Source organism: Mustela putorius, unplaced genomic scaffold, assembly GCF_011764305.1.
Source record: "Mustela putorius furo isolate JIRA1106 unplaced genomic scaffold, ASM1176430v1.1 tig00000788_pilon_pilon_pilon, whole genome shotgun sequence".
NCBI lineage: Eukaryota > Metazoa > Chordata > Mammalia > Carnivora > Mustelidae > Mustela > Mustela putorius.
Window position 1 is genome coordinate 10,246,448 of NW_025421481.1, and position 25,858 is coordinate 10,272,305.

At 44.3% G+C, this 25,858-nt stretch overlaps 1 protein-coding gene across 2 annotated transcripts in view; it reads left to right on the forward strand.

The window, feature by feature from the left end:
- Positions 1 to 1,591: 1,591 nt before the first annotated feature.
- The window catches only part of TMCC3 (transmembrane and coiled-coil domain family 3), a 223,712-nt gene continuing 199,445 nt past the window's right edge, over positions 1,592 to 25,858 (forward strand). Inside the window, exon 1 of one of the 2 annotated variants that reach the window (XM_045084839.1) lies at positions 1,592 to 1,675. The gene's annotated coding sequence lies outside the window, so the exon portion shown is untranslated. The remainder of the gene's footprint in view (positions 1,676 to 25,858) is intronic. The other variant, XM_004748537.3, reaches the window with a different exon arrangement.

The window sequence follows — 25,858 nt, forward strand, 5'->3', positions numbered from 1 at the left end:
AGCACTGAAGCAAGATGTTTGGACAATTTTATGTGACTTTCTGTTCAACTGCAGAGCCTGTAAAATAAGGCTTTTCTCTCACCTCAGCTAAGCAGTCCTTTCCCAGCCCCTCTTTGGCTCTACTTAGGGGATATCAAGCTCAAGATCCTGAGTGGTTTAGAATCCTGAGAAACAGGGTATTACACAACCCAGGATGGTTTTATTCTGTGTTCTTGCAGTTCTTTCAGAAATTTCAGCTTCTTCTCTGCTAATGCTGTGCCTTGTAGTACGTGTGGTCATTAGGAAGGCCAGTAGGGGGGCCCTTTGGGGCAGTGATGGTTGCGTGAATATCATTGTGACCTGAGGGAAGGAAAGATGCTTCCCCGTATCCCTAATTTTCTATGATGTATCAGGAGCTAGGAAAAAAAATGCAATCTTTATTACAAACAGATATTTAGGATTCTGGAATTTTTTTCCCCAGTTACAGAATTAAGATAATGTTTAGAGATTGGAGTCTTTCCAGATAGTTTGACAAGGAACCTCTGAACATTCCTTTGTGTTTGTGACCCCATTAAACTGACCTCGCTAGATTTCTTCCTGATGACTTTGGACATATTCTGATTAAATTGCAGCGTACCTGCATTCTTCTCCTTGACTTAAAAAAAAAAGACACAAAACAAAACAGTAGGAGAGGGGTGCCTGCGTGGCTCATTCAGTTAAGCATCTTGACTCTTGATTTTGGCTCAGGTCATGATCTCAGAGTCATGAGACCGAGTCCCACATTAGGCTCCAAGCTCAGTGGGGAGTCTGCTTGAGATTCTTTCTCTCCCTCCCCCTTTGCCTCTCCCTACTGCTCATGCTCACACACTCTCTTCCTCTCTCTCAAGGAAATAAATAAAAACCTTTAAAAAACTATAGAAGGATTAAATTCCTTTTGTTGACAGATTTGCTCTTACATCTTCCTTTCTCTGAGCCTGCAAATCTGGAAATCATGCTTCCCATAAGCCATTCCTAGGATTTATGGGCGTCTTCCCCTCTGGATCTTGAGGATTGTTTTTTTTTTACTTGATCCATGACATGAGCTCATGCATTGAATGTGGGTGTACATAGCTTTCACCTTCTTTCCCACCTGCTCTTAGGTAAGTGTTAATTTCAGTAAGTGTTCATTCACTGATTCCTCCAGATCAGGTGAGTGAACCTAGTCATCATTCCTCAGTAGAAAGAAGTGATTGATTTTAGGCTGTCAGCATTTCCAAAACCTGCATTCTAGTAAAGTGCCTTGGGGAAGGGAGTCTATGGTTAAGTATTCAAACAGTAAGTGAAATGCGGCTCAATGGGTTTCTTCTGGAAAAAACTCAGGACCTTGGGTATGTTGGTGGGCACAGTGGCTTTCCAGGAGGGGAAACTGACCTGCCCTTGGAACCCTTGTATGGGGACCAGTGGTCAGCAGACACCCATTAGGGATTGCTAGGCTGAAGGGTGGTATCTGAGAAATAGGATAGCAGCCGCTGTGGGAGAGCGTAAGCGGAGCCAGCTGGGGCCTACTTCTGCTTTCTGTTTCTCAGTTTTTGTTTCTCGTGATTATTTTTAACCCAGATGTTGGTCATTCGAAGCTTTCATAAACTCACAGGCCCTTATCAGTTAAAGGCGCCCCAAAGCTTATGGAATCAGGAACATCATCTGGCATGAAGAGAAGGTAGGGAATGGTGTCTGCATTTTTTTTTTTTTTAAAGGAACCTTTTAGTGAAGCTGCTAATTCAGTTCTTTCTGGCTTACATTTAGGGTCTACTAAATATATAGTCCTGCTTCAAGGTGCAATCACATTCTAAAAAGTAAGCAATTTATGGGCAATTCTTATATGATGAGAATCTGCTAATGGCTTTTAGAAGACATCTGAAGCCCTGAGGAGATTTTGTTGTCTGGACCATGGATTTTATGTGTGTCTCGCTTCTGTTAATACTTTCCTGGGCAGATTAACTGAATGAGCTTCTATTTAACTTAATAGCAGCACTTGATAACAACAGTGATGGTAACAGCTAGCATTTTGTAAGTGGTCACCCTCTGCCAGGCCCTGTTCTAAGTATTACAAATGTGTTAGCTCATTTAATCTTCACAAAAGCGCAGTGAAGTAGCTATTGCGTTTCCTACTCTAAAATGGGAAGATACGATGCACTTGATAATAGTGAGGGCTAGAATTAATTATTGGGTCTATGTTCATACCACTCAATAACAAAGCTTATTTTATAGTACATTGTCTTTAATTTTGAGATAGTGCTAATTTTCGTTAAATCCCAGGTAGTATGTAGCACATAATTGATTTTGCAATTAAGTTATTCTTAAGATATCTAGCATACATTTTATAACCTCTAATTTGGAATTTTTAGACATCAGTAGATGCTATGAAAATGGAATTTACCTAACCTTTTTTTCAACAGTCTATTCTTGGGCCAGTTTCTCTGTTCAATGCTAGGAATACAAAGATGACTGAGCCCCCATTCCTGTCCTCACAGAGATGTCACCAAGTGGGGAAGGGGTGTAATCCTCCGAACAGTTGTCATTTCTTAGGCTGTAACATGAAAGTGGCTTGTTGCATTTTATTTTAAAAACTGAAAGAGAAGAGGTTTGTAGGCTGCCATGGCAGAAGCAGCTAGGGAGAAGCCATGGGTCTTAGATGTTTTCCCCCCAGCTTTATTAAGATATTATTGACATGTAACATGTGTAAATTTAAGGTGTACAGTTTGATGAATTGGTAAGTGTATGTGTTGCAAAATGATTACCAAAATAAGGTTAGTCAACACCTCCATAGCCTCACATAATTACTTTTGTGTGTGTGTGTGTGTGTGTGTGTATGTGTGTGTGGTGTTAACATTTAAGATCTACTCTCAACAACTTCCAAGTATATAATACGGCACTGTAGATATAGTCACCATGTTGTACCATAGATCCCCAGAATTTATTCATCTTACAGCTGGAATTTTGTACTTTGACCAACCTCTCCCCAGCCTCTGATATCTTCCATTCTGTTCTCTTTTCCTATAGCTTTGGCTTTTCAAAATTCCACATGTACTTGAGAACACACTTGGTCTTTCTCTGACTCTGTCTCGTACCATAATGGGTCCATCAGATGACTTTTGAGTTGTTCTGCAGCCCTTGCTTGATTTCACCCAAAGTAGTCAGCTTTACGGGGTAGCATCATGCGGCTCTTGAACTCAGGTTTCTAAGATGCTGGGGAGAGGGATTATCAAGGAGAAAGAATCATATGCTGTTCCTAATGCAACTGAAGAGAAGAAAGCCATGTAGGGAGAATGCTTCTCTGATGAAAAATGAGACCCTGGCCACAAAGCCCTTGCTTCTCTTGGTTGAATCAGTTTTAAAGGAAAAAGGGAGTGGGGAAGGAGGGAGAGTAGGGGGAGGAGGCAGCGTCTCCCTGGGAAGTTCTACACAAAGATCCATTTCAAGTTGGTAGGCAGGGCTCTGGTCTCTTAGGGAAGCCAGATCTAGCAGCCAACCCAGTCCCTTACTATAGCCTGGAACATGCTTCCCCTGACCTCCTTATCTGCTTTGCTGCTTGGTGTGCTGTGAAATAAAATACTTATCTGTTGGGTTGTATGATTTCACAGGTAATCATGCTATTTCAATAAAATTATTGGCTGAAAGGAGTGTTGGGAAGTTTTGTTTTGTTTTTCTTTTCTTTCTTTCTTTCTTTTTTTAAAGATTTATTTATTTCAGAGAAAGAGCACAAGCAGGAAGGGCAGAGGGAGAGAGAATCACAAGCAGACTCTGTGCTGAGCACAGAGCCTGATGCAGGGACTCAGTCCCACGACCATGATATCACAACCAGAGCCGAAACCAAGAGTCGGATGCTTAACTGACTTAGCTACCCAGGTGCCTCTTTTGTTTCCCAATAATGTATACTGTGTGCTTTATACATACCAAGTGTCACTCTAAGCATTTGTTTTCATGTCCATCACTCATCCAAGTCTCTCTACAGCCTCTGAGGTGTGCATTACTGTCCCAATTTACCAGACCAGGAAATATATTCAGATAGTTTGAATGACTTGTCCAACTAAGACACACATTAGAAAGTCAGCTTTTGGAGGACAGTGGTTTTGGCTTCTCCCTCAGGCAGGAATTTAGTTAAGTCACCCCAGGAAGATGGAGATTTTTTTTTTTTTTAAGAAAAAAACAAACAAAAAACCTAGGTACACTAAAGATACAAATGTAGTGATCCGAAGGGGCACATGCACCCGAAAGTTTATAGCAGCAATGTCCTCAATAGCCAAACTATGGAAAGAGCCTAGATGTCCATCAACAGATGAAGATGGATAAAGAAGATGTGATACACACACACACACACACACACACAATGGAATACTATGCATAAATGAAATCTCGCCATCGGCAACAATGTGGATAGAACTAGAGGGTATTATGCTGAGTGAAATAAGTCAATCAGAGAAAGACAATTTTCATATGATCTCTCTGATATGAGGAATTTGAGAGGCAGGGCAGGGGGTTGTGGGGGTAGAGAAGGAAAAAATGAAACAAGATGGGATCAGGAGGGAGATAAAGCATAAGAGACTCTTAATCTCACAAAACAACCCGAGGGTTGCTGGCGAGTAGGGCGGTAAGGATAGGGTGGCTGCGTTATGGACATTGGGGAGGGTATGTGCTATGGTGAGTGCGGTGAATTGTGTAAGCCTGATGATTCACAGGCCTGTACACCTGGGGCAAATAATACATTATACGTTAATAAAAATAATAACCCCCCCCCAAAAAAACCCTAGGTACATAGCTCTAATTAAACGAAGAGACAAAAGTACCATCTTTGCTGTTGTAGATATTATGTGATTTTTTCTGAACATGACCAAGAGACTTTGAGTCACGTTTGGCTCCTAGGTCTCTGGCCTGGGTGTTAGGGTGATAAGAAGCCACGAGAGACCCAAGGAATTAACTTGCATGGTTTTTCCATTCAGTCAGGAGACTCAGCGTGAATAAAATGTGATATAATAATGTAGTGCCAAATCAAAGGGGCCTGGAGGGACTCAAGAAAAGAGCACTGCACCCCTTCCTGCTTCCGCCCTCCCTGTGCTTTAGTGAACTGTCACTTTCCCTATCAGAATGTGAACTGGGGTTTTTGTCTGTTTTGTTTATTCCTGTGTCTTCAGTGCCTGGCATATAAAAGCTACTCAGGTTTTGTTGGGGGAAGTGACTAAATGTATAAATCTCACGTGGCTAAACATTTTGGCTTTCTGGGTAGCAACATGGGAGTTTATATCCTGTGGGAACAATGGTGACAGACACAGGCTCTCCAACCAAAATGGACAACCCCAAGCTGCTTGAAGACAAGGTCCTCACTGCCCACCCTGACACCAGCCACCATCCTGGGAATGTGAGCTGTCCCCGCCCCCCCGCCCACTGCTGTGTGGGGCAGCTGGAGAATGGGGGCAATAGAGGTTCACCCACACGGCCTGTTTAGGAAAGGTCAGCAACCTCTGTTTCAGCAAGCGTGCCCTCCTTGTCGTAAGTATCCGTTAGGTTCCAGTCACTCCTGCCGCCTCAGTAGAGGGACAACTCCTAGAGCTGCCTGCTGTGCCATTTTGTGTGAGGTCATGCCCGAAAACCTTGTTTGGCTTTTGTTTGTTTGTTTTTAAAGATTTTACTTATTTATTTGACAGAGATCACAAGAAGGCAGAGCAGCAGGCGGTGTGGGGGAGCAGAGAGCCCGATGAGGGGCTTGATCCCAGGACCCTGAGATCATGACCTGAGCTGAAGACAGTGATTCAACCCACTGAGCCACCCAGGCACCCCAAGCCTTGTTTTTAAATGGGAAACACTTGGTCTCTGTGGGAGGAGGGGCACCAGCTAGGAGTTCCTTTCCTTCAACATCTACTTAGTAACTTTTGGGGTCCCTGCCCTCAAGGAGCTCACTGGAGGGGGCAAGAGGCATGTGAAATGGAAAACTTGCAGTTCCACAGAAATGCTGGAAATGCTATAGTAGAAGTAACAACAAAATGCCCAGGGGACAAAGAGGAGAGGGGTTCAGGACTCTTGTGGAAACTTCATGAATAAGGGAAAAAACTTTATTTGGCCTGGAATATCATAGTGCTTTGTAAGCTGAAGATCCAGACAGAGAGTAGTAAATGCAGATGCCTTCACTTTCAGCTTCCTTTCTGGCACGCCTCCTCGCCGCTGGTCCTCCACTTCCTCATGTCTTGGTCATGCCTGGAACTCGCACCAGTCACACTGTCAACTGCACTGTTGACTTCACTGTCTTTGAAACCGCTCCAGTTTGCTTCATGGTTGCATCTTAGAAGCCTTCCCCACCACCCTATTCAAAGTCTATCCTCTTACCTTGCTTGGTTTTCATTCCTAGCTGTGGCTATCTCTGGCATTATATTTGTGAATGGACAAGTGATATTTATTTAAAGCATGTTTTCATTCATTCAGCTGATACTGATTAAACCATCACCATGTGTCAGGCATGACTGTAGGCTCTGGAGATAAATAGACAAGACAGAGTCCCTGATTTCATAGGGTTTACATTCTAGTGTGGAGAGACAGATCAAAACCAAATGAACAGGTATGGTAATTTCTGGGAGCGGTAAGTATATGAAGAAAATAAAGTAGGGCAAGGGCATAGAGTGTCTAGTGCTTGGGGGAGAGTCACTTTCCATTGGGTGGTGAGGACAGGCCTCTCAGTGGAGGTAGTACTTGGACTGATACTTGAATGGTGAGAAAAGCCAGCTGTTCTGGGTTGAATTGTGTCACCTAAAAAAATCATACTGAAGTTCTAACGCCCTGTACCTCAGAATGTGACTTTATTTGGGTATGGTGTCATGACAGGTGAAGCTAGTTAAGATGAGGTCATATTGGAGTATAGTAAGCCTCTCATCCAATATGGGTGGTACGTTTGTTAAAAAGAAATTTAGGGGCACCTGCTGGCTCAGTGGAAGGATCATATGACTCTTGATCTTGGGGTTGTGAATTCAAGCCTCACATTTGGTGTTGAGATTACTAAAAACAAGTGAAATTTGCAGACAGTAGACAGAAAGATTGCCACAAGATAGAAATCCTCAAAGGGAACCTCCTTGCCGACACTGTGACCTTGGACTTCTAGCCTTCAGAAATTTGAGATGGGGTGCGTGAGTGGCTCAGTTGGTTAAGCGTCCAACTCTTGGTTTCTATTTAGGTCTTGATCTTGGGGTTGTGGGATTGAGCCCTAGGTCAGGCTCCATGCTGGCTCATTCTGTCTCTCTCTTAGCCCTTCCTCCTACCTCCCTTCTCTCTCTCTCAAAAAAAAAAAAAAAAAAAAAAAAAAAAAAGAAAAGAAAAAGAAAAAAGAAATACATTGGTAAGTATGGAATATATAGCGTCCTCCTGATTTATCTTTACAGTTGCCCTATTTAAAAAGGGAATAAGGTTGTCACTGGTCTTAATGCTGATTCACACTTTTTCTAGGTAGTATCTTTTTTTTTTCAATTTAAGCATAATCAACATATAGTCTTTTTTTTAATTTTTTTTTTAGGTTCAGGTGTACAATATAATGATTTAACAATTCTGTACATTATTCAGTGCTCATCAAGATAGTGTTCTCTTAATCCCCTTTGGAAATCACCAGTTTGTTCTCTGAATTTGAGTTCAGTTTTGTTGTTATTGTTCTCTTTTTTTCTTTGTTGTTTTTTTTCCCCTCAAATTCTACATATAAGTGAAATCATCTGGCATTTGTCTTTCTCTGACTTATTTCACTTAGCATTAGATTCTCTAGATCCATCCATGTTGTTGCAAATAAAAAGATCTCATTCTTTTTTGTGGCTGAGTAGTATTCCATTGTATATACACACTGCCTCTTCATCCATTCATCTCTGGATGGACACTTGACATCTGTAAATAATGCTGCATTAAACATAGGGGTGCATATGTCTTTTTGAATTAGTGTTTTCATCTTCTTTGGGTAAATACCCAGTAGTGTAATTATTGGATCATATTGGTAATTCTGTTTTTAACATTTTGAAGAATCTCCATACAGAGTTTCCTGCAGTAGGTTGCAGAAATTTGCATTCCCACCAGCAGTACACTGAGGGCTCCTTTTTCTCTACATCCTTGCCAAAACTTGTTATTTCTTGAGTGTTTTTTATCTGAGCCATTCTGACAGGTGTGAGGTGATAAGTCTTTGTGTTCTCTGTTTTGGGTTTTATTTTGTTTTTGCTTTTGCATTTCCTTGGTGATGAGTGATGTGTAATTTCTTTTCATGTGACTGTTGGCCATCTGTATGTCTTCTTTGGAAAAATGTTTCCAAAGAAAAAGAAAAAATAATTCAAGTTATTATGCCCATTTTTTAATTGGGTTATTCATTGAGTGTTGAGTTGTATAAGTTATTTATATTTTTGGATATTAATCCCTTATTGGATGTATCATTTTCAAATATCTTTTTCTTATCATTTTTTTTCTTCTTGTTCTCTACCTTCCTTTCAGTGTATGAAAATAACACACTGATCCTAATTCAGATTTTAAAATGTTACTTTAAAGATACCATATTTCCTCTTTGTTATTTGGGAGGAACTGCTTCATTTAACTATCGGCCAGTTCTTAGCCCCTCGAGAATTTTGTCTTTAAAACCCACATTCATGTATCTTATTAGGACATTTAAGGTGATTTGATGGATGCATTTTCTTTTTTGGGGTGATGCATTTCATTAGGCATAAACTGAAGAGGGGAATATTTTACTGTAGCTGATAGGACTTCAGTTTGTGATCTCTAAGGTCTTAGAGAGCTATGGTCTTCAGATGACATCTGAAGATTAAGAATAATTGTAGTAGCTGTTACATGTTGAGTACTTCCTGTTTGCCAAGCCCTGTGCTGAGTACATGATGTAGAACTTTTCATTCATCATCACAGATGTCTTGCTAGATGTCTAACTCATTCATATTATAGGGAAGGAAACCAAAGACCAGGGAAACCAAGTACATCAGCAAAGTTCTAGGTAGTAAGTTGGTGGACCTGTGATCTAGACCTGGTCTCTTTCATGGTAGTGTTTGCACTTTGACACTTAACTTGGAGACCGCCATTACAGAGTCCTGATGTGTGAAAGGCAGATTTCAAGTTTGAAAAACCACCCCCCCCCAAAAAAAAGGAAAAAAAAAAAAAAATAGTGTAACCTGTTATGGATATATAGCAGTATAGTCTGGTGATATATAAAGACGGTTTCAAGATCACTATAGGAATCCTAGTTCCCCAACTTAAAAATATGTGTGAGTGTGGGGTGCGTGGGTGGCTCTGTGGGTTAAGTGTCTGACTCTTGATCTCAGCTCAGGTCTTAGTTTCACGGTTGTGAGTTGAAGCCCTGCATTGGGTGGAACTTACCTAAGAGTGTATGATGTCATGTGTATGTTGAAAGTCAGTCTACATATGACAACACACTGATCCTACTTCAGATACTTGTAAAATGTTATTTAAACAAATAAAATGTTATATTAAAGATGGTTTATTTCTTTTTTATTATTTGGGACCCTGAACTGTGATTAGGACCCCATGATATACTGTTCCCCTGGAATCCCAGAGTGACCTCTGTTTTTAGATAAGAGGAAAAAAAGCTAGCATCTGTCTGCAAGAGGCATTTCTTCATTTCCTCTCTGTCACCATGCACTCTCTGGTGTTTGCAGACGGCAGTGGGTGTGGGAAACTTTCCTGCTCTCCTCATAGGATCACTTTCTGGGGCCCTATATGTCAGATAGACAACAAACAGATTAACAAGAAGAAAATAAAAGTTTGTTAACTGGTGCATTGTGCATACATATGGGAGACTCCAGAAAAGTGACTGGAAGAGGTGCTGAGAACTTGGGATACCATCTTAACCAAAGAATAGTACACTTTTAGGGAAGCAATGAGGCAAAATGTCCTTGAGCTTCTAGGTGTGGTAAACTGTGGGAAGGCAGATAGGGGAAGTAATGGTAGATAAGTGTTAGTTTTAGCAAGGATTTTTTTTTTTTAAAGATTTTATTTATGGGATGCCTGGGTGGCTCAGTTGGTTAAGCAGCTGCCTTCGGCTCAGGTCATGATCCCAGCGTCCTGGGATCGAGTCCCGCATTGGGCTCCTTGCTCCGCAGGGAGCCGGCTTCTCCCTCTGACTCTGCCTTCCACTCTGCCTGTGCTCGCTCTCGCTCGCTCTCTCTCTCTGACAAATAAATAAATAAAATCTTAAAAAAAAAAAAGATTTTATTTATGTATTTGATGGAGACAGTGCCAGAGAGAGCACAACCAGGGGGACCTGCAGGCAGAGGGAAAGAGAGGGGTAGGCTCCCCGCTGAGCAAGGAGGCTGATGCATAGGATGCGGGATGCTGGCTTGATCCCAGGATCTCCTCAGGATCATGAACTGAGCTGGAGGCAGACACTTAACCGGCTGAGCAGCCCAGGCACCCTAGTTTTAGTAAGGATTGTTACATAGATTCCCTTGGTGCCTTCCCGGGCCAATAAGGGTCTAGTGTCTCTGGTGTTTAACTTCTGTTCTTCTTGGTAGAGAGAGGATGGGGGGGACACTTTTACAAATTTAGGTCGTGCTTTTAGGCAAATAGGAGAAAAGCAGGGAGGGTTCCCCCCCCCCCCATATCTGCTTCTCAGTTTTCTTCAGCTCAAAAGTAATCCTTATTGTGAATTAGAGTATTTTGGGATGGCATATTCTGCTACCCTTCAGAAGCTGTACATGGATGGTTGTAGGACGAGACATTTTTCCCTCAAGGAATACTCTCTATTTTGTATGTACTGTTCTGGGTATCGGAGATACACCAGTGAACAAGACAGACAACCCCCCCTCCCTACAGCTTACATTCTAGTTGGGAAACATAGGGAGTAACGAAATGCAGGAATATAGTATTTATCACATGGCAGACTTTTATGAAGAAAAACAAAGCAGGGAGAGGGAAAGAAAGTGCCCTGAGGGGCAGGTTGCAATTTAACATGGAATGATCTGATCAGAGAAAGTCCTCACTGGAAAGAAGATGTTTTAACAAATTCCTGAAGGAAGGAGCCCATGGGACCCTGGCAGCAGGGGCAGTGGGGGGGGGAGGGATGGGGGATGTGGGGATGTGGGGGTGATGATGTTCTAAGTAGCAAGAGTGGTGAGAGCGTAATCTAGGCTGGCTAGAGTGGCTGGGGGTCCATGGGAGTGGAGAAGAGTAAGTGGAGAAGAGATCAGAGAGGTAAGTGGAGAGTGAGCAGGGATAGGTCCAGGAAGGACTAGTAAACTATCTTTTTAAAAAAGATTTATTGATTTGAGAGAGCGCACGCACAGACAGGGGGATGGGGGGCGGGGAAGAGGAGGTGGAAAGGAAGGGGGAAGGACAGAGCAGACTCCCTGCTGAGCAGGGAGCCCCATGCAGGGCTCCATCCCAGGGCCCTGGACTCATGACCTGAGCTGAAGGCAGTTGCTTAACCGACTGAGCCACCCAGGTGCCCAACTGGTAAACTACTGTGAAGACCCTGGCTCTAACCTTTGATGAGGTGGGAGTCAGAGATCCCCTAGTCTGAGCGCCCAGAAGGGCAGAGTGCAGAGTGTCCACCCACTTCAGTGGTCCCTGACTCAGGGAGTGTAGGAGCTCCTGTGGGGCCGTGAGACACCTGGTAGCCATCCCGGCCGCGGTGCTCAGCAGGCAGCCTCATGGAAAAGCCTGGCGCTCTGGGATGGAGACACACACCTGGGAGTCCTCCGCGCATGGACTGCATTTGAATCTGTGAAATCGGATGAGAGCATGAAGAGTGTTCAGGGGATGAAGAGGTCTGGGGCTGACTGGGGGGCACAGCGCCCGCTGGGACTGTGAGGGTCAAGCAGCAGAGGAGATTTGGAAGGAGCAGCCGGTGATATGGGGGGAAACTGGGGAGAGAGTAGTTTCTTGGAAGTCCGTGAAGAAAAAGCTTCAGACAGTGGAGTGCTCTCTCAGATGCTGATCAGTCAGTCAAGGTGACTGACTATGACCGCTGGAGGTCATTGTTGCAGTTACGTTGGGAGCTGCTGCTGCTGATGCCATCTGGCGGCGCTTTTCTCGACAGAGCTGACCTGACGTGCTGCTCCGTTGCACACTGCACAGCTGAGCTCTTTTCTGCTCTGCCGTCCCAGCAAGATCATTTGTGTGTACTTGTCTGTGTCCTGGATGTGCAGTCACAGAGCTGAGCTGTGTTCTAGTCCAGCAGCCTCGTCTTACAGCAGAGAATATGGCTGGGACAGGCCAAGCCGTGTAGGTGAGTTTGCTTGTGGGGGAACCAGGACACCCCCAGGCTTCCTATTGTGTCTCCCCGACCTGGCCTGCTCTGCTTTCGATGCCCAAGTCCTAGGGATGCGGGATCGGGGAGCCCAACAGTCAAGAAGGAATTCTTGAGACATTTTACGGTGCGAAAAGCTGTTTTTATGACATCGCAGGGGCAGGACCCATGGGCAGAAGGACCTGCATTTGATCATGAGCAGTGACGGCGATTATGTGAGGTTTTCTAGACTGTGGAGGTGAAGGTGACGTTGGGGCTCCAGGAAATTGGGTCTATGGGTTCCTGGAGGTCTGACTAATCATAAGATTACATTTCTTGTAAATCATTAAGACAGAAACTAGAGTAGAGTCATGTCCTACGTGACTGCAATCTTTATCAGCTGACTCTTTGTTTTCCCCCTACCTTTGTTCTTAGGCGGCTACTGGTGCCTGAAGAACGTTACATATATATTCCACTGTAAGTGGTCAGTGGTTTGTGAGGCCTCTGCTCATGTTTTGCCCTCAGCTTCCCTTTTGCTCTCTCAATAATAAGATGTCAGTTCCAGCACAGGGAGAGAGCGCCTTCTTTCTTTGATTCTGACTGTTACCTCAGGTGCAGCGATAGCCTCCAAAATGTTCTGGAGTTCTCCAAAACTGGGTTCAAATTTCCAGTTCTTGTGCTCACTACTGTGTGAATTTGGGCAGAATGGCTCACGTCAGGGAGCCTCAGTTTCTCCATCTGCAAAATGGGGATAATCGTGACACCTCATAGAGTCGAGAGAATTAGACTGTCACTTGCCTGCCAGGTGCTTTGCCCAGTGCCCTTTGCGGGTTCCACACAGGGTGGTTCATGCCATTATTAGGATATTGGAACTTTAGTCTTGAGGACCCTGCTCTTGTTAAAACCATGTTTTAAAAGATTTTTAATTGATGCTATTGCCTGGGGTTTATTTACAAAACAGATTGAGTAGAGTTACACCCACAAATCTGTTAAGATTTTCCCTAAAGAAGTTACCAGATGTCTTGTTTGTTGTTGTTGTTTTTCCCCCTAGTTGCTGCTTCTGGGGGAGGGAGTCCAACAAAACAACTGAAAACATTGCACTGCACACTCACAGCAAGATGAGGTTTGGTCCCCCTTTATCAGCCCCGTCAGGTTCCAGCCCCGCGGCTGGCCGTCACTCACACAGAGTGACAGCAGCCGGAGCTTCTGGACATGGGGGTGTCCCCCAGAACCTCTGCACCCACCTGCAAGGTGCTTCCGGGTTACTCCCCACCCTCAGAACAGCTTTGTGCTGTTAGGAGTAAAGCAGATATTTTCAAATAAACCTGTTCCAACTCTTTTCAAGATATACATCAAAAATTAACTGGTAGGGCTGATTAAGTAGTCATGTGTGCTTATAGATTTGCCTTTCTCATCTGGTTAAGAAAAATTACTGACCAACCCAAGCCTTTAGTAACAGCAGCAAGGCATTTCTTAATTCACGTTCTTTTTCCCTTTTTTTTTTTTTGGTCAGTGAGTGAACTGTTTTCCTGACTCTGTATGTGTGCGTATAGAGCAGTGCTTGAGAGAAAAGAGGGCTGGGAGCGTAAAGGAAAAGTGTGAGTTACTGAATATCTTTCAGGGGCGCCTGCGTGGCTCAGCAGGTTAAAGCCTCTGCCTTCGGCTCAGGTCATGATCTTAGGGTCCTGGAATCGAGCCCCGCATCTCTGCCTACTTGTGAACTCTCTCTCTGTCAAATAAATAAATCTTTAAAAAAGGGGGGGGCAGAATATCTTTCAGATTTAATGCAGTTATATTTCTTGAAACACATACAGGAACTTGAACTCACTCCAGACTGCTTTCACTTGTATTATTAGAGTGGGACCTGATGCAGTGAACAGAAACGATAAATGTGTTAAATGGTAATTGGGAGCATCATTTATTTACATTCATGTAGTAAATACTACATGTAGTAAATAATACATGTAGTAAATTGGAATTCCAATTACATGTCAGATGCTGTGCTCAGCATGGGCTGATAAATAACAACTCACACTAACCTCTTTTAGTAAGCTTTAATATTATGAAAAATCATATGAAACTAGTAAAGACTCCACATTACAGTAGTACAATGCAAAATGAGTTTTCTTTTCATCTCAGACCATCAGATTTTCTTGACTGTCCTTCCTGAGAATTTCAGTACGCAATCACTTACGTAAGTATCTTCTTCATCATCATTTTGTTATTTTTCTCAGGACAGAAGGGATCCTTAAGGACTGCTCTACCTCTTGTTTTTCTCATTCAACGGTTGTTCCTGTTCACATGTTAGCACCAGCTGGTTCCCCCCCCGCCACTGTTTTATTACAGTCACATAGTAGTCTGTTGTATGAACATACCACAGTTTTTTTTTTTTTTAAAGATTTTATTTATTTATCAGAGAGAGAGAGGGGGAGAGAGCGAACACAGGCAGACAGAATGGCAGGCAGAGGCAGAGGGAGAAGCAGGCTCCCCGCCGAGCAAGGAGCCCGATGTGGGACTCGATCCCAGGACGCTGGGATCATGACCCGAGCTGAAGGCAGCTGCTTAACCAACTGAGCCACCCAGGCGTCCCCATACCACAGTTTAATTTGCTGGACTTACAATTTATTTTAAAATGGAGCTTCCCGCACTACAGTTGTTTTTTTTTTTTAAGATTTTATTTATGTATTTGACAGAGAAAGATCACAAGCAGGCAGAGAGGCAGGCAGAGAGAGTGGGGAAGCAGGGTCCCTGCTGTGCAGAGAGCCTGATGCGGGGCTCCATCCCAGGACCCTGAGATCATGACCTGAGCTGAAAGCAGAGGCTTTAACCCACTGAGCCACCCAGGTGCCCCTACAGTTCTCTTTTAATGAGAATTCTGCAACATAAACTCTATGACTGCTACCACAGTGCTGGCATGTGATAGAGTCCTATAAACATTAGTAGAGTGGATGAATTGATTTTGTTTATTCAGTTATTCAAGTCATTTTTCTCCATAGATCATTAATTTATTAAAAGATTTTATTTGCAGGGCAGGAGGACCCACACAGTGGGGGAGGGGCAGAGGATGAGGGAGAAACAGAGCCCCCCCACCCCAAGCAGGGAGCCCGACCCAGGGCTTGAACCCAGGACCCCGAGATCATGACCTGAGCTCACTTAACCGACTGAGCCACCATCTTTATAAAGATGTCTCTCTTTATAAATACTTTAAAAATAAAATTTAGAATCATGAATGATCACGTTCCAAATTAATGGGCTCTTGTGTTAATGAGGTTTGTGTCTTATCAGCTGCATTTGCTCACACTTTATTTACACATTGACATTCTCCAAAGTGTCCCTGATGACGACAACATCTACACACACTGTGGCACCTTTCCTTCTGTCTGGCAGGTATTTTATTTAGAATGAATGATATTGGCCTTAAGCTTGGATAGTTCAGACTCTAGAAGCATATAAACATTGGTTAGAATTGTTTTCAGAGTTCTTCAAGGCTTTAGGGATGTCATTCTTAGTCCAAGAGTTGTACTCCAGGTGGAGGGAGATGCCATTCCTGTGGCAGAGACCCCTTGTGTCTCTAGGCACAATCTTGGTTCAGTAGACAAATGGTCTATGGCAAGGTCAAATGACCTTGGAAATTGATTCTCTTGTGACTTATCTGTTTATGCAGGGGCTAGAAGGGCTCATGGTGGGTAAGAGTCCCTGCTAGCTGGCGTGGAGGTCACAGGAGGCATACAGTGCAGGCCATGCCCTGAGGAACTTCTGACGTCGCTTGGGGGAGATGTGACCCCATCTCCAGATGACCAGCAATAAATTGCGTTCTGGCACTAAAGAACAGGGGCTCTGCAGTCAGACTGACTGGGCTTGTGTCTCCGGCTATGGGACCTTGGCAGGGTAGTTGACATCTCATGCCTCAGTGTCCCCGTCTGAAGAATGGAGATTGTTTAGTACTAACCTGGCTGTGGAATTAAATGACTTAATAAGCAAAAGGTGCTTGCATGGCGCCGACACACGCATGCTTAGGAATTACTAGCTGTGGTTGCCGTAATTGACAGTACTAGGGAATGGAAGAGGAGATGATGATAGCTACTACTCGTAGTCACCTCCTGGGCCTACAGATGCCAGCCTCTGTGTTATGTGCTCACGTCTCATCTGATCCTTACTGTGCCCTGTAAAGTAAGGTACTTTAAAGATGAGAAAACTGTGCTCAAAGAGAATGGGTGCCTGCCCAAGACCACACAGCCGTGAAGTGACTCAAATCCTGTGCTCTTTCCTGGGAACAGTATTTCTACGGAAAGAGAGAAGGAAGGAATCTTCATTTTGTGGATGAAGAATAAGGCTCAGAGCACTTAGACTGCTAGCCCAAGGTGACATGGAAACCCAGAGCCCACAGTGTCTCCAGACCCGTGGCGTGTTGAGAGAGACAAACTGGATATCTTGCTCCAGGACCAGTGCCCTGAAATAGGCTGACTTGGGACTAATGTAAAGGAAAATCTGTCCTACAAAGCTGTCCAGTATGAGTTGAGATAGCAGGTTGTTTTTTTTTTTTAAAGACTTTATTTATTTATTTGACAGAGAGAGAGATCACAAGTAGGCAGAGAGTCAGGGAGAGAGAGAGGGGGAAGCAGGCTCTCTGCTCAGCAGGGATGCTGAGGCAGATGCGGGGCTCGATCCCAGGACCCTGGGATCATGACCTGAGCTGAAGGCAGTGGCTTAATGCACTGAGCCACCCAGGCGCCCCCCCCCCTTTTTAATACAAGGAATCTGGAGGCACGCAGTCCAGAGTTCGTTATGGAGGTTCCCTAAGGTGTTCAGGGACAGGGAGGCAAGACAGGGCTTTGGCCCCATTTGTTGCCACTTGAATCCACACCAAGACCCATGGCATGCCAAGGTTCTGGCTTTGGGATTCTGAAGGTCTTTCATAGGCACAATTTTATCAAATTAGCAGGAGCTGTTTATGTCTTTGGGGAAGCCGACTATGGAAGAGTTATTTTTTGCTTATTAGTCTTAAGTCCAGCAGTGTTTTTTTGATTTACTTTCCTTGTATAGCCTGCCATTTTGTGAATTCAATGTCATATATCTTTTTGGTCAATTTAGTATACCTATCGATTGTTTTGTGTGCATACCAAAGGTTGTCCCAGGACATTCAGATGCTGGTAAAGAATAATTACTGTGCCACGGAGTGAGAATAAACGTGACAACCCATGAACCTTCGCTTAGGACAGGTAACTGAGGGAAGTTTAGATTTGATTTGTTATTCTAGGAAGAAAATACCACTTACGGTAATAGTTCCTCTTGAGATCTGTAATTTTCCTGTTTTTTTTTTTTTTAACTTAACATGCTCGTTCATGGAGGAAAAGCCATATTTCTAAAATGAAGTCATTTACTTAACAATTCTGAGCAATACAGATGCAATCTCCGTCTCCATAGGATTTAGCAAATAGCAGGAAATACAGTTACAATGGCATAAACTAAATGCTCTGACGAGATATTACAGGTGCCATAGGCACACATGGGGGAGGCACTGAAGCCAGTATTCGGAGGTAAGGGAAGGCTTCCTGAGGAAGTAACCTTCAGGCTGAACACTGACAGTGACAGGAATTAGCCACAAGAGGACTTTTCCAGCCAGAGGAGCGATACACATAAAGATCAAGTGACAAGAATGCCGGTGCGTTTAAAGGACTCAGAGGCGTTCTGCTTAGCTGAGGCACTGGAGGCAGTAGGTGTGCACTGGTTAGTTGTGGCTAGCTCACAGATGTCCCATAAGCCACGTGAAGGGCATTGAGATGTCTTTCTGGGATTACAGCTAGGGAATGACATTTGAGATTTGAGTTGCAGAAGGCTCAACTAGTCGAGGGAAGGAGGGGTTCAGCATGTGGAAAGAGTTGAGTGCAAATGAGGAACCAAAAGGTGTCCAGCTTGGTTGGGGTGCAGGGAGCGGTGGGGAGGGGCCTCTTAGGGCTGGAGTCTGCAGCTTGAGTCTTGTGGTTGTAACGATTTTTTACATTGGTCTAAAAAACCCATTCCTTGAGCTTCTATGTTGCAAATGGACCGGAGGCAGAGGTGGCAAGAGAAGAAGAGAAACTGGCGAGGAAGCCACTGTAGTGATCCAGGGAAGACGGAGGTGAAGACAGCTTGGACTAAGACGGTGAAGTGGAAAAAATGGAGAGAAGTAGCCCTATTTGTATAAAATTTGAAGAACTTGCTACAGGGTAAGGGAGCAGGATTAGCAGGAGAACCAGATACTTAACACTCAGGCTGGTGTTCAGTTTATGAATTTCAGGGATCCTAACTCCTGCCGTGTGTTGTCCGCAGAGTTCACTGCTCTGGGAGACTAGTAGAGAATGGACTCAGGATGGTGCCGTGTCGTTGCCCAAATTCTAACAAGAGAATCCAGGGGCCACCTCCAGCAGAGCTCCTTGCTGCTGGGCAGGAAGGGAGCCTGAGGTTTATAGTGTGATCTCACAGTGTGCATGCTGCTTGAGCTAAATTTTCATCCACCCCTTCTCAGACCACTGGTCCGTTAGTCTTGGTTCTGAACTCTGGAGCCTAGTAGAGCAAGTGTGATCCCTCTTCCCCGTAGCAGATATCCCAAGACAGCTGTCCTGTTAACCAGTCTTCCTCAGGGTGCACGTCTCTGCTCCTTCAGTCACTCCTCTGCAGCCTGTTGCTGAAGACCTTCGCCAGCCTGTCGTCACCTGCCTTCAGACGTCTTGCATTGTGTAGTGTCCTTCCTGAGATGCGATCTGTTGCAGCTGGCTGTAACCTGGAAGGCTTTAGGAGAAGAAGACGCAAGTTTTTTGTTTAACTTTAGATTTCTGGTTATAAATGGTAATATATGCTTACAGAAGAATGTTAAAAGATATAGAAAAGTATAGGGAAGAAAAGTGTAGATTCCTGTACCGTCATCTAGTCATATTAGCTCAGATTTTGGTTCCATTTCTTCTATTCTTTTCTATGCACATTTGTTGCTATTGTTTAAATGGGTATGGATAAACCGCTTCTATTTTTTTTTAAAGATTTATTTATTTATTTTAGAGAATGGCGGGGGGTGGGGGATGGACAGAGGGGAGGGAAAGAGGGAACCTCAAGCACACTTGCCACTGAGTGTGGAGCCCGATGTGGGCTCTGTCTCATGACCCTGAGCTGAAACCAGAGTCAGACACTCAACTTACTGACTCACCCAGGTGCCTAGGTCCTCTTGGTTTTGTTTCTGTTTCTGTTACACTTCTTTTAAGATTTTATGTATTTGTTTGGGAGGGAGAGAGATCACAAGTAAAGGGAGCACAGAGGGAGAAGGAAAAGCAGACCCCTCCCCCCCAAGGAGGGAGTCCAATGTGGGACTCCATCCTAGGACCCTGGGATCATGACCTGAGCCAAAGGCAGATGATTAACAACTGAGCCACCCAGGCACCCCAGACCCCTTGCTTTTAAGAGTCTCATGCTCTACCGACTGAGCTAGCCGGGCGCCTAGACCCCTTGCTTTTAAAGTTTATTTACTTTTAGTAATTTCTACACCCAACACAGGGCTCGAACTCACAACCCACAAAATCAGGAGTTGCATGCTCTTCCAGTTGAGCCAGGCTGGTGCCCCATCCCCTTGCTTTTATATTTAACTTTTCCATGTCATTTAAAGTTTTTAAACTATTCCTTGGTAGAATAAGTTGTTTCCGGTTTTTCAGTTTTATAAATTATAGGCAACTGCACGTAAGTCACAGCTGGGGAGCACTTGAATCTTGTTTGCCTGTCTCCTCCTTAGGATGGAGTCCTGGAAGAGGATTATTGGGTGTACCCATTTGTGGAGTCTTGGTATGTATGGCCACATTGTCCTCCAGGAGGGGTTTGCCCATTCCTGTCCCTTGCCCCCCACCAGGGAGAGTACAACTCATCCATTTCAGTGTGCCCTTGTCCTGCCCAGAGACTAGGATAGAGATAGCAGTCCCACATGTGCAGAGGGCAGACACAGAGGGCATGCCACCGAGTCAGACAGCTCGCGTGTTTCTCAGGCATCCTCGGGTGCCACGCACCTGCTAGCATGTTTCATGTATTTGTGTCCAATACTACTTAAACCAACTCTGCAACGTCAGGGGCTGTTGCAGGTAAAGAAATAAGTACCCAGAAGTTAAGTGACTTACCTATGTTCACGAAGCTTGGTTAACAGTGAAAATAGTTTTTGTACAGGTGAGAGAGTACTTGACTAAAAGAGGCTGTAGTTTGAGATTTTTAAAAAATAAAACCTGGGGCACCTGGGTGGCTCAGTGGGTTAAGCCTCTGCCTTCAGCTCAGGTCATGATACCAGAGTCCTGGGATTGAGCCCCTCATCGGGCTCTCTGCTCAGCGGGGAGCCTGCTTCCCCCATTCTCTCTGTCTGCCTCTCTGCCTACTTGAGATCTCTGTCTGTCAAATAAATAAAATAAAACAAAATAAAAAATAAAATATTTTTCCTTCATACATACGGGGGCCCCTGGCTGGCTCAGTCGGTGGAGTTACGGGTAGAGATCACTTAAAAATAAAATCTTAAAAAAAATATGTACAGAAAAGTACACCAAGGTTCAGTGGTATTACTTAAAGAATGATAAAACATTTCTTTAAAAAAATATTGCATGTGTATATGTGTGTGAGAGAGAGCACAAGCATACATGTGTGCAGACAGGAGCAAGGCTGGGGGGTCTCTGGGGCCTGCTGACAGCAGGGGCTGCAGATTTCTCTGGTCAGAGAAGGTGGTCTGGCCGCTCAGGGTGATGACTGCTCCAGGGAATGGGACGTTAACTCTGTGGCGGCAGCTCTGGACCGAAGATGCTCTGGGAGGAGGAATGTTGCTCTGATTAAATTGTGAATCTCAGGAAAGCAAAGAATGATTCTCTCCAGTCTGCTGGGCTGGATGCCAGGATGCTGCTGGGGTGTCGCCCAGGTCTTTCAGGTGTGGTGAAGAGGAAGGGGCAAGGGACTGTAAATACCTTCCGGGGCTGGCGTGCATCTCCACCCAGAAGGAATGTGAATGGCAGAGATTTGGATCCCAATTCTGGCCAGCCCCTAGATCACATGGAGCTATAAGCCTAGAAGGTTCCAAAGTATCTGGGAAAGCTAGAACCGGAGTGCTCCCATGTCCTGGTGTGTCTCAGACAGCCCCACTTCACACCCGGTGCTGCTGCTAACAATACCCCGTTTTCCCTCCCCAGAATGTCCTGATTTGTGTAATAAGTTATCTGTTTACTTACTTAGAGACGGTGTTTGAATTCTATGCCTTTTGTGCCATGTGACGCCAGACTAGTTCCTTGAACTCGCTGAACTTCATTTTCCACACCTGCCACACAGGGTTGTAATAAAGAGGGCCCTTACCCTGTCCTGACTCAGAACAGGGACTTGAATTGTAAAGCCTTTTAAATTTCATCTTTGCTGTTATCCTTGTAGCTGAGATTGTCAAACAAGGGCGATAAACCGTGAATGATCGAGATTGCAGACACCGGAAGGCTGTGTGCTTTGCTCATCTGCCTCCTAAAGAATTTGCTTGTGTTCTTCCCAGGGTAGAAAGAATAATTGTTAGGGCTTTCCTTCGGGGTTCTATTCCAAATATAGAAGCTAACAGTTGCCTTTGAAATGTGAACAAACCATCAGTAAAGTGGGCTTGGATTTCAGTGCCTCAGTCTTCACTTTGGGAGAGTGATTAAGAAATCCTGAGATGGGGCGCCTGGGTGGCTCAGTCAGTTGAGCATCTGCCTTCTCCTCAGTCATGATCCCAGGGTCCTGGGATCAGGCCCCGCATTAGACTCCTACACTCAGCCGGCCAGAACCTGCTTCAGAGTCTCTCTGCTCCTCTGCTCCTCCCCCCCGACTTGGGCACCCTCCCTCCCTCCCTTTCTTAGATAAACGAATAAATAAGAGAAATCCTGAGATAATAACATTCAGCACTTATGGTGTGACATGCAGTCTGGTTTGTGCCTGTTGTCTTGGTAGAATTATTAATAGCATTCCCCTTCACTCTCAAACATGGCTCAGTTTAGACAATCAGTCGTATGGTTACACTAAATATTTAGGATCTCTGTAAGCCTACCTTAAGGTAGTCTTAGACTTGAGTCTTAGACTTGAGTCTTAAGACTTGAAACAGGACAGTATCCATAAACAGGAGAATGGGTAAATAAATCATAGCATATTTTGACAACAGACTACTGTCATACAGCAGTGAAAGTGACTGAAGTATAATCATGTGTGGACATGGGTAAAACTAAGAAAACGTGAATATTCAGTGAACAAGTAAGTTGCAGAAAAATACCTACTATGTAATTTCCCTCACATGAAGTTTAATAAAGCAGAATTAAATGATTTATTGCTTAGGAATATATATATGTGGTGAAACTATAAAGAAAAACAGAAGGATGATTAACTCAAAGTTAATTGTGCATGGGAGGGGTGGCAGGGGAGTGGGGGGAAGGGACCCGAGAATCACAGGGGGACACAAAGGGCTTCCAAGATGAGGATTTTATTCCATTTCTTAAGCTGTGGGTATTTCATTATTGTCTTTTTATTTAATGCTGTGGGTATTTCATTATTGTCTTTTTATTTATTTTTAAGATTTTATTTATTTATTTATTCATCAGAGAGAGTGAGAGAGTACAAGCAGGCAGAGAAGCAGGCATAGGCAGAGAGAGAAGCAGGCTCCCTGCTGAGCAAGGCGCCCGATGTGATGTGGGGCTCGATCCCAGGACCCTGGGATCACGACCTGAGCCGAAGCCAGTGGCTTAACCCACTGAGCCACCCAGGGGTCCCTTGTCTTTTTATTTAAAATACATGTACATTCTCTTGATTCCTTGGGATATTTTATATATACACACAAATACACAGAACAAAATAAAAATAAAACAAGATGTGAGTTATCAAATTTTATACTTTATCTGTGGGCTCTTCTGGGGTGATTATTCATAGTTGAGTGAGCTTAGGGAGAGGGTAGCCAGACTTTGAAGCTCTGAGCTGAGAGCCTAGAGAGGCAATTTGACAGTGCCTTTAAATCTTTACAACCTTGGGGACCCTGGGTTAGGTATCTGCCTTCCGCTTGGCTCATGGTCCCAGGGTCCTGGGAGTGAGACCTGCATCAGGCTCCTTGCTCGGCAGGAAGCCTGCTTCTCCCTCTGCCTGCTGTTCCCTCTGCTTGAACTCAGATCTGTCTCTCTCTCTCTCGCAAATAAATAAAATCTTTAAAAAAAAAAAAATCTTTACAATGTTGGTGGTTACAGGGCAAGCAGTCAGGTCCTGGTTTGCCTCCCCTGTGGGTACCACCTGTCTCTCACTCACTGACGAGTGAGCGTTTTGTGAATCCCTTCACACTTCTATCTTCTAATTCTCAGAATGGTGCCGTGGGCTGGATTCTGTTGTGATCTCCATTGTATGGTCAAGGGTAGCAGAGCACAGACGGGTGAAGAAAGCTGCCCAGGCAGCAGGTGTCCACATGGGCACTCTGCTTGTCCACTACTGCCACTGCCTCTGGGCCTGACTGCCGCACGCTAACACCCAGGCTCCTGGGGCCAGAGCCGGAGACAAATGCTGGACAGGGGCAGTTTTACAAGCTTTTTCTGCTTACTCTTGAGTATGTTGTCTTTGTCAGGCTTTGCTGGCCCCATTTCTCAGTTGCCAGGAGTGCCTGTGGCTCCATTCATAGGATGGCTGCTCCCCTGGTGACCGTAGGTTAAGGAGCTCCAATCCCCGATGCAGGATGGGAAGGGTGGGGCTTTTATGCGGAGCGGTAGCATCTGTATCGCAGGTCCTCCCTCCCCAACTGAGTTGGACTTAGTCCTTCTGTTGAATTCACAGAATTAGTGTGGTTATCTGAAGAAGGAGAAATATGGCATTATTAAAGAAAAAAGGAGGCGGGGTATCATAGGTGGAGATGATGGTCCTAGCAGGATGGACCACTGCAGTTGGAGAGGCCGTGCAGTGGAGTAATGCACAGCCTGATCTCCAGTTTTGGATCCCTGCTCTGCCACCTACTAGCTGTGACCTTTGGCAAGTTACATCACCTTGCTGAGATCTGGCTCCTCATCTGTAGGGTAGAGATGATTGTATGTCACACTGTTTCTTGTTTGCTCCAAAGCCATTATTCCTTCCTTCCTTCCTTGTTAACAAACCAGACAGAAGTCACTCAAACTCAGGAAAGATGGGCCTTGCCCCTGGACTTAAGGGCAGGTATGTGAGTATCTTCTGGTCCATGAGATGTAAGAGAAGTCTGCAGGGGGGCTGCTGGAGAAGATTTTCTTCCTGCGTAAAGGGGAGTGGAGGAGGAGAACCTCTGCCTTTGCTACCCTTTGCTTCCTGATTTGAATGCAGCTGTGTTTGGATGTGATGCATGGAACCCCTGCAGCTGTTTCCTGACTATGAGGAACCTCCGTACTGATTTCCACAGTGGCTACACCAGTTTGCATTCCCATCAATAGTGTAAGAGGGTTTCCCCTTTCTCCACATCTTCCCCAAGGTCTGTTGTTTCTTGTGTTGTTGATTTTAGCCAATCTGGCGTGTGTGAGGTGATATCTCATTGTGGTTTTGATTCTCATTTCTGTGGGGTGCCTGGGTCACTCAAGTCAGTAAAGCATCTGCCTTTAGTTCATGTCATGATCTCAGGGTCCTGGGATCGAGTTCTGCATGGGGCTCCCTGCTCAGCGGGGAGTCTGCTTCTCCCTTTGCCTGCTGCTCCCCCTCCTTGTACTCTCTCTCTCTTTATATCAAACAAATAAATAAAATCTTAAAAAAATAATAATGATTCACATATCCCTGATGAGGAGCAATGTTGAGCATCTTTTCATGTGTCTCTTGACCATCTCTATGTTGTCTTTGGAGAAATGTCTATTCAGATCCTTTGCCAATTTCTAATCAGATTATTTTTTTGGGGGGGGGGTGTTTGTGTGTGTGTGTGTGTGTGTATATATGAATATACGATTTTATTTATTCATTTGATAGAGACAACGAGAGAGGGAACACAAGCAGGGGGAGTGGGAGAGGGAGAAACAGGCTCCCTGCTGAACGGGGAACCTGATGCAGGGCTGGATCCCCTGGGATCATGACCTGAGCCGAAAGCAGATGCTTAATGACTGAGTCACCCAGGCGCCCAAGTTGTTTACAAATTTTGGATGCTAACCTTTTATTGGTTATGTCATTTGCAAATCTATTCTCCTATTCCATAGGTTGCCTTTAAATTTTGTTGATTGTTTCTTTTGCTGTACAGAATATTTGTATTTTGATATAGTCCCAATAGTTTATTTTTGCTTCCCCGCCCCTTGCCTCAGGAGTCATCATCATATCCATAAGTATGTTGCTACAGCCAATGTCAAAGAAGTTGCTCCCTGTGTTCTTCTCTAGGATTTTGATGGTTTCCTGTCTCACATTTAAGTCTTTAATCCATTTGAGTTTATTTTTGTGTATGGTGTAAGAATGTGGGCCAGTTTTTTCTTTTTCCCATTGGAAATCCTTTTCTGCTTTGTTGAAGATTAATTGACCACATAATGGTGGGTTTGTTTCTGGTTTTTCTACTCTGTTTTAAAATAAGCACCATACTGTTTTGATCATTATAGCTTTGTAATGTAGATTGAAATCTGGGATTGTGATGCCTCCAGCTTTTCTTTTCTTTTTCAGGATTGCTTTTACTCTTTGCCAAAGATCTTTTGTGATTCC